At 40.1% G+C, this 8,938-nt stretch overlaps 4 non-coding genes across 4 annotated transcripts; all 4 read right to left on the bottom strand.

The window, feature by feature from the left end:
• Nucleotides 1–1,250: 1,250 nt before the first annotated feature.
• On the bottom strand, nt 1,251–1,390 carry LOC126452111 (U4 spliceosomal RNA). The gene has a single exon (XR_007584507.1). It is a non-coding gene; the product is annotated as a U4 spliceosomal RNA (small nuclear RNA).
• Nucleotides 1,391–3,650: 2,260 nt separating this feature from the next.
• On the bottom strand, nt 3,651–3,790 carry LOC126452112 (U4 spliceosomal RNA). The gene has a single exon (XR_007584508.1). It is a non-coding gene; the product is annotated as a U4 spliceosomal RNA (small nuclear RNA).
• Nucleotides 3,791–6,055: 2,265 nt separating this feature from the next.
• On the bottom strand, nt 6,056–6,195 carry LOC126452113 (U4 spliceosomal RNA). Its single transcript, XR_007584509.1, has one exon. It is a non-coding gene; the product is annotated as a U4 spliceosomal RNA (small nuclear RNA).
• Nucleotides 6,196–8,466: 2,271 nt separating this feature from the next.
• Nucleotides 8,467–8,606, bottom strand: LOC126452114 (U4 spliceosomal RNA). The gene has a single exon (XR_007584510.1). It is a non-coding gene; the product is annotated as a U4 spliceosomal RNA (small nuclear RNA).
• Between the last annotated feature and the right edge of the window lie 332 nt (nt 8,607–8,938).

Consider the following 8,938-nt stretch of genomic DNA (forward strand, 5'->3'; position numbering starts at 1 on the left):
CAAATGAAGAGAGAGAAAAAAAAAAAAAAAAAAAAAAAAAAAAAAAAAAAAAACGACTCCTGCTACAATTCTCACCTACACTTCCTCTACCACTGTATTTTTCATTGCATTCTATGATTTATATTCACAGATACAGTCACAAAATTTACCCCACAAGCACTGGTTCCCTCTCTTCAGTATTCCACATGCAATACATTCTCATAGCACACTGGACCATCATTAAGCTCACCATCCCATTTAAACTATCACACTGTATTATGTGTCACATTTGCACAGTAAATCCACAGTTCAAGGAATTCACCAAGAAATGCACTAATCACACTGTTCAAAATGGAAATGCCATGGCTGCAGCCCACCAAATTTTACTGCACAATCACTGTTATTACTGCATGAAGGAGATTTTCCACCAGCAGCCTTTAGATGAAACATGTAAGCTACATAAAGGTTCAACAAAACCTCAACATCAGGGGCTGCATTAGCTACCACCCAAATAGCTACTAGCCCTTACCTTTCTTTCAATCCCTCTGCTCTGCACACTACAGCACATGTATGTATTCTCAAAATGAGGCAAAGCCTTGCACAACATTACAGTTCTTCCTGCTTCGTGTAACACCCACCAGATAGGACACTGTCCTCAATGTGAGTGCCCTTACTAGGCACTGTGCAGCCTAACACATCAATCATCTCAAGGTCAACAGACTCATTGCCCAATATTATCAAACAGCAGTTCCATGGTCATAAGTTCTAATTATCAAGGTGTACACACAGCAGTGTCCAAAAAGGATCAAACATGCATCTAATGATCAGGACACAAACACAAATTATAACACTGGCAGTGCTGTGAAAATGAATTAAGTACAACACCTGCCTCCCACACACTCACCAACTCTCACTGTACTGCCCTAGTCTCCTCCACTAAATTCTGACAGAAGTTTTGTCAAATCCTACATGTATCAGTAATCACTGCATGTGTGTACCACAAGTATGCTATGGAGCAAGAATTGCAACTAGACAGAACCACATTTCAACTGTCCACATTGGCATCTTTATTCACACATAGCAGTTGCACAACATCTTACACTGAGGAGTATGTTTGTCACCAGCTCCCTAAGACATGTACACAATTGATCAGTGAACACAGACTAGTCTGTGTACATGGTCCCTAACAACCATCAGCTAAACACTTCCACAAGTGCAGAATGAGTACACAGATAAACACAGTTTGAAGCATTGTTTCTATGACACTTACACCCCCTCAGGGGTTGCCAAAAATTGCCACAGAGACGGTATTTCACGTCTCTCTGGCGGGGTATTGGTAAAAGTTTTCAACTAGCAATAATCGCACCTCAGTTATACTTCACTGGTTACGATAATGCCACTGCGCAAAGATTAACTACCTAGCGCCTGGCACTGCTATTTATACCTGACGTTCGTTCCAAACACATACAAGTACTTGCATCATTGATACCTATCAGTATTACCTTACACTACTCAAGATCCATTGGGGGAAACAAATACAGAAATATACAGAAAAAAAACAGTAAAAATACATTTTATTAGAGGCAGATTTTCTGTTCTTTGCTCCTTGTGTCTAATATTTGCTTACACGCACACTCATCGCCATCTTAAACGCTCAAAACTCCACAGTAGTTCTCCCCTTGACCGTCAGGCGCGCTACTGCTCACTCGCCTAGCCCCACACAGATGAAAGTAGCACAACCTCATTTAGCAAATACCGGCACACCCATTAAGACTCATCGTTAGATTTTGTTATTTTGTGGCCGCTGGTTAGTACTAGACACCAAGAAAACTGCCAACTGCATTTACATTAACTTAACAAACTATACACTTCTCAGCAAAAGCTGTTTTTACTCGAATCATGCCGTGAAATTGATTAATGTCGATGGGTGAAATATTTGTGTAACAGATTAGGCACCCTGAAACACAATGAAATGAGATTTACAAATCCTCTCATGTAGCTGGGTTAAGTTGTTGAAATGAGTTTACCTTGCAGAAAAGTACAACTAGAAATCAGTCAGTAAATTGCTTCATAGCGCTGGGAACACGTGCTGCAGTCTTAGATATACAAGATACACGCCTATTCCACATTGCGCCAAACAACCTGCACAAAAATATATATTTTGGACTCCTCTACTGTTTATGTTCTTGTCCAAGAAGAATCATAGAAAGCTAACAGTATCCAAACCTGCCTGCTGTCTCATTGGCCCCAGCTAATATATTGCCTGACAAAAATGAAAATATCTGAATGTGTGCTAAATAGTATCTCGAGTGCCAAGCAATTCATAACAGATCCAAACAATAAGACATTTTCTATGGATCCATTTGTGCTATAGTAGGCAGCAAATTTTGCTCACCTTGCATATAGGAAGAGTCATATTCTCAAATGAAGAGAGAGAAAAAAAAAAAAAAAAAAAAAAAAAAAAAAAAAAAAAAACGACTCCTGCTACAATTCTCACCTACACTTCCTCTACCACTGTATTTTTCATTGCATTCTATGATTTATATTCACAGATACAGTCACAAAATTTACCCCACAAGCACTGGTTCCCTCTCTTCAGTATTCCACATGCAATACATTCTCATAGCACACTGGACCATCATTAAGCTCACCATCCCATTTAAACTATCACACTGTATTATGTGTCACATTTGCACAGTAAATCCACAGTTCAAGGAATTCACCAAGAAATGCACTAATCACACTGTTCAAAATGGAAATGCCATGGCTGCAGCCCACCAAATTTTACTGCACAATCACTGTTATTACTGCATGAAGGAGATTTTCCACCAGCAGCCTTTAGATGAAACATGTAAGCTACATAAAGGTTCAACAAAACCTCAACATCAGGGGCTGCATTAGCTACCACCCAAATAGCTACTAGCCCTTACCTTTCTTTCAATCCCTCTGCTCTGCACACTACAGCACATGTATGTATTCTCAAAATGAGGCAAAGCCTTGCACAACATTACAGTTCTTCCTGCTTCGTGTAACACCCACCAGATAGGACACTGTCCTCAATGTGAGTGCCCTTACTAGGCACTGTGCAGCCTAACACATCAATCATCTCAAGTCAACAGACTCATTGCCCAATATTATCAAACAGCAGTTCCATGGTCATAAGTTCTAATTATCAAGGTGTACACACAGCAGTGTCCAAAAAGGATCAAACATGCATTCTAATGATCAGGACACAAACACAAATTATAACACTGGCAGTGCTGTGAAAATGAATTAAGTACAACACCTGCCTCCCACACACTCACAACTCTCACTGTACTGCCCTAGTCTCCTCCACTAAATTCTGACAGAAGTTTTGTCAAATCCTACATGTATCAGTAATCACTGCATGTGTGTACCACAAGTATGCTATGGAGCAAGAATTGCCACTAGACAGAACCACATTTCAACTGTCCACATTGGCATCTTTATTCACACATAGCAGTTGCACAACATCTTACACTGAGGAGTATGTTTGTCACCAGCTCCCTAAGACATGTACACAATTGATCAGTGAACACAGACTAGTCTGTGTACATGGTCCCTAACAACCATCAGCTAAACACTTCCACAAGTGCAGAATGAGTACACAGATAAACACAGTTTGAAGCATTGTTTCTATGACACTTACACCCCCTCAGGGGTTGCCAAAAATTGCCACAGAGACGGTATTTCACGTCTCTCTGGCGGGGTATTGGTAAAAGTTTTCAACTAGCAATAATCGCACCTCAGTTATACTTCACTGGTTACGATAATGCCACTGCGCAAAGATTAACTACCTAGCGCCTGGCACTGCTATTTATACCTGACGTTCGTTCCAAACACATACAAGTACTTGCATCATTGATACCTATCAGTATTACCTTACACTACTCAAGATCCATTGGGGGAAACAAATACAGAAATATACAGAAAAAAAACAGTAAAATACATTTTATTAGAGGCAGATTTTCTGTTCTTTGCTCCTTGTGTCTAATATTTGCTTACACGCACACTCATCGCCATCTTAAACGCTCAAAACTCCACAGTAGTTCTCCCCTTGACCGTCAGGCGCGCTACTGCTCACTCGCCTAGCCCCACACAGATGAAAGTAGCACAACCTCATTTAGCAAATACCGGCACACCCATTAAGACTCATCGTTAGATTTTGTTATTTTGTGGCCGCTGGTTAGTACTAGACACCAAGAAAACTGCCAACTGCATTTACATTAACTTAACAAACTATACACTTCTCAGCAAAAGCTGTTTTTACTCGAATCATGCCGTGAAATTGATTAATGTCGATGGTGAAATATTTGTGTAACAGATTAGGCACCCTGGAAACACAATGAAATGAGATTTACAAATCCTCTCATGTAGCTGGGTTAAGTTGTTGAAATGAGTTTACCTTGCAGAAAAGTACAACTAGAAATCAGTCAGTAAATTGCTTCATAGCGCTGGGAACACGTGCTGCAGTCTTAGATATACAAGATACACGCCTATTCCACATTGCGCCAAACAACCTGCACAAAAATATATATTTTGGACTCCTCTACTGTTTATGTTCTTGTCCAAGAAGAATCATAGAAAGCTAACAGTATCCAAACCTGCCTGCTGTCTCATTGGCCCCAGCTAATATATTGCCTGACAAAAATGAAAATATCTGAATGTGTGCTAAATAGTATCTCGAGTGCCAAGCCATTCATAACAGATCCAAACAATAAGACATTTTCTATGGATCCATTTGTGCTATAGTAGGCAGCAAATTTTGCTCACCTTGCATATAGGAAGAGTCATATTCTCAAATGAAGAGAGAGAAAAAAAAAAAAAAAAAAAAAAAAAAAAAAAAAAAAAAAAAAACGACTCCTGCTACAATTCTCACCTACACTTCCTCTACCACTGTATTTTTCATTGCATTCTATGATTTATATTCACAGATACAGTCACAAAATTTACCCCACAAGCACTGGTTCCCTCTCTTCAGTATTCCACATGCAATACATTCTCATAGCACACTGGACCATCATTAAGCTCACCATCCCATTTAAACTATCACACTGTATTATGTGTCACATTTGCACAGTAAATCCACAGTTCAAGGAATTCACCAAGAAATGCACTAATCACACTGTTCAAAATGGAAATGCCATGGCTGCAGCCCACCAAATTTTACTGCACAATCACTGTTATTACTGCATGAAGGAGATTTTCCACCAGCAGCCTTTAGATGAAACATGTAAGCTACATAAAGGTTCAACAAAACCTCAACATCAGGGGCTGCATTAGCTACCACCCAAATAGCTACTAGCCCTTACCTTTCTTTCAATCCCTCTGCTCTGCACACTACAGCACATGTATGTATTCTCAAAATGAGGCAAAGCCTTGCACAACATTACAGTTCTTCCTGCTTCGTGTAACACCCACCAGATAGGACACTGTCCTCAATGTGAGTGCCCTTACTAGGCACTGTGCAGCCTAACACATCAATCATCTCAAGTCAACAGACTCATTGCCCAATATTATCAAAACAGCAGTTCCATGGTCATAAGTTCTAATTATCAAGGTGTACACACAGCAGTGTCCAAAAAGGATCAAACATGCATCTAATGATCAGGACACAAACACAAATTATAACACTGGCAGTGCTGTGAAAATGAATTAAGTACAACACCTGCCTCCCACACACTCACCAACTCTCACTGTACTGCCCTAGTCTCCTCCACTAAATTCTGACAGAAGTTTTGTCAAAATCCTACATGTATCAGTAATCACTGCATGTGTGTACCACAAGTATGCTATGGAGCAAGAATTGCCACTAGACAGAACCACATTTCAACTGTCCACATTGGCATCTTTATTCACACATAGCAGTTGCACAACATCTTACACTGAGGAGTATGTTTGTCACCAGCTCCCTAAGACATGTACACAATTGATCAGTGAACACAGACTAGTCTGTGTACATGGTCCCTAACAACCATCAGCTAAACACTTCCACAAGTGCAGAATGAGTACACAGATAAACACAGTTTGAAGCATTGTTTCTATGACACTTACACCCCCTCAGGGGTTGCCAAAAATTGCCACAGAGACGGTATTTCACGTCTCTCTGGCGGGGTATTGGTAAAAGTTTTCAACTAGCAATAATCGCACCTCAGTTATACTTCACTGGTTACGATAATGCCACTGCGCAAAGATTAACTACCTAGCGCCTGGCACTGCTATTTATACCTGACGTTCGTTTCCAAACACATACAAGTACTTGCATCATTGATACCTATCAGTATTACCTTACACTACTCAAGATCCATTGGGGGAAACAAATACAGAAATATACAGAAAAAAAAACAGTAAAATACATTTTATTAGAGGCAGATTTTCTGTTCTTTGCTCCTTGTGTCTAATATTTGCTTACACGCACACTCATCGCCATCTTAAACGCTCAAAACTCCACAGTAGTTCTCCCCTTGACCGTCAGGCGCGCTACTGCTCACTCGCCTAGCCCCACACAGATGAAAGTAGCACAACCTCATTTAGCAAATACCGGCACACCCATTAAGACTCATCGTTAGATTTTGTTATTTTGTGGCCGCTGGTTAGTACTAGACACCAAGAAAACTGCCAACTGCATTTACATTAACTTAACAAACTATACACTTCTCAGCAAAAGCTGTTTTTACTCGAATCATGCCGTGAAATTGATTAATGTCGATGGGTGAAATATTTGGTGTAACAGATTAGGCACCCTGGAAACACAATGAAATGAGATTTACAAATCCTCTCATGTAGCTGGGTTAAGTTGTTGAAATGAGTTTACCTTGCAGAAAAGTACAACTAGAAATCAGTCAGTAAATTGCTTCATAGCGCTGGGAACACGTGCTGCAGTCTTAGATATACAAGATACACGCCTATTCCACATTGCGCCAAACAACCTGCACAAAAATATATATTTTGGACTCCTCTACTGTTTATGTTCTTGTCCAAGAAGAATCATAGAAAGCTAACAGTATCCAAACCTGCCTGCTGTCTCATTGGCCCAGCTAATATATTGCCTGACAAAAATGAAAATATCTGAATGTGTGCTAAATAGTATCTCGAGTGCCAAGCATTCATAACAGATCCAAACAATAAGACATTTTCTATGGATCCATTTGTGCTATAAGTAGGCAGCAAATTTTGCTCACCTTGCATATAGGAAGAGTCATATTCTCAAATGAAGAGAGAGAAAAAAAAAAAAAAAAAAAAAAAAAAAAAAAAAAAAAAAAAAAAAAAAACGACTCCTGCTACAATTCTCACCTACACTTCCTCTACCACTGTATTTTTCATTGCATTCTATGATTTATATTCACAGATACAGTCACAAAATTTACCCCACAAGCACTGGTTCCCTCTCTTCAGTATTCCACATGCAATACATTCTCATAGCACACTGGACCATCATTAAGCTCACCATCCATTTAAACTATCACACTGTATTATGTGTCACATTTGCACAGTAAATCCACAGTTCAAGGAATTCACCAAGAAATGCACTAATCACACTGTTCAAAATGGAAATGCCATGGCTGCAGCCCACCAAATTTTACTGCACAATCACTGTTATTACTGCATGAAGGAGATTTTCCACCAGCAGCCTTTAGATGAAACATGTAAGCTACATAAAGGTTCAACAAAACCTCAACATCAGGGGCTGCATTAGCTACCACCCAAATAGCTACTAGCCCTTACCTTTCTTTCAATCCCTCTGCTCTGCACACTACAGCACATGTATGTATTCTCAAAATGAGGCAAAGCCTTGCACAACATTACAGTTCTTCCTGCTTCGTGTAACACCCACCAGATAGGACACTGTCCTCAATGTGAGTGCCCTTACTAGGCACTGTGCAGCCTAACACATCAATCATCTCAAGTCAACAGACTCATTGCCCAATATTATCAAACAGCAGTTCCATGGTCATAAGTTTCTAATTATCAAGGTGTACACACAGCAGTGTCCAAAAAGGATCAAACATGCATCTAATGATCAGGACACAAACACAAATTATAACACTGGCAGTGCTGTGAAAATGAATTAAGTACAACACCTGCCTCCCACACACTCACCAACTCTCACTGTACTGCCCTAGTCTCCTCCACTAAATTCTGACAGAAGTTTTGTCAAATCCTACATGTATCAGTAATCACTGCATGTGTGTACCACAAGTATGCTATGGAGCAAGAATTGCCACTAGACAGAACCACATTTCAACTGTCCACATTGGCATCTTTATTCACACATAGCAGTTGCACAACATCTTACACTGAGGAGTATGTTTGTCACCAGCTCCCTAAGACATGTACACAATTGATCAGTGAACACAGACTAGTCTGTGTACATGGTCCTAACAACCATCAGCTAAACACTTCCACAAGTGCAGAATGAGTACACAGATAAACACAGTTTGAAGCATTGTTTCTATGACACTTACACCCCCTCAGGGGTTGCCAAAAATTGCCACAGAGACGGTATTTCACGTCTCTCTGGCGGGGTATTGGTAAAAGTTTTCAACTAGCAATAATCGCACCTCAGTTATACTTCACTGGTTACGATAATGCCACTGCGCAAAGATTAACTACCTAGCGCCTGGCACTGCTATTTATACCTGACGTTCGTTCCAAACACATACAAGTACTTGCATCATTGATACCTATCAGTATTACCTTACACTACTCAAGATCCATTGGGGGGAAACAAATACAGAAATATACAGAAAAAAAACAGTAAAATACATTTTATTAGAGGCAGATTTTCTGTTCTTTGCTCCTTGTGTCTAATATTTGCTTACACGCACACTCATCGCCATCTTAAACGCTCAAAACTCCACAGTAGTTCTCCCCTTGACCGTCAGGCGCGCTACTGCTCACTCGCCTAGCCCCACACAGATGAAAGTAGCACAAACGC

Source organism: Schistocerca serialis, unplaced genomic scaffold (genome assembly GCF_023864345.2).
Source record: "Schistocerca serialis cubense isolate TAMUIC-IGC-003099 unplaced genomic scaffold, iqSchSeri2.2 HiC_scaffold_766, whole genome shotgun sequence".
NCBI classification, from domain to species: domain Eukaryota; kingdom Metazoa; phylum Arthropoda; class Insecta; order Orthoptera; family Acrididae; genus Schistocerca; species Schistocerca serialis.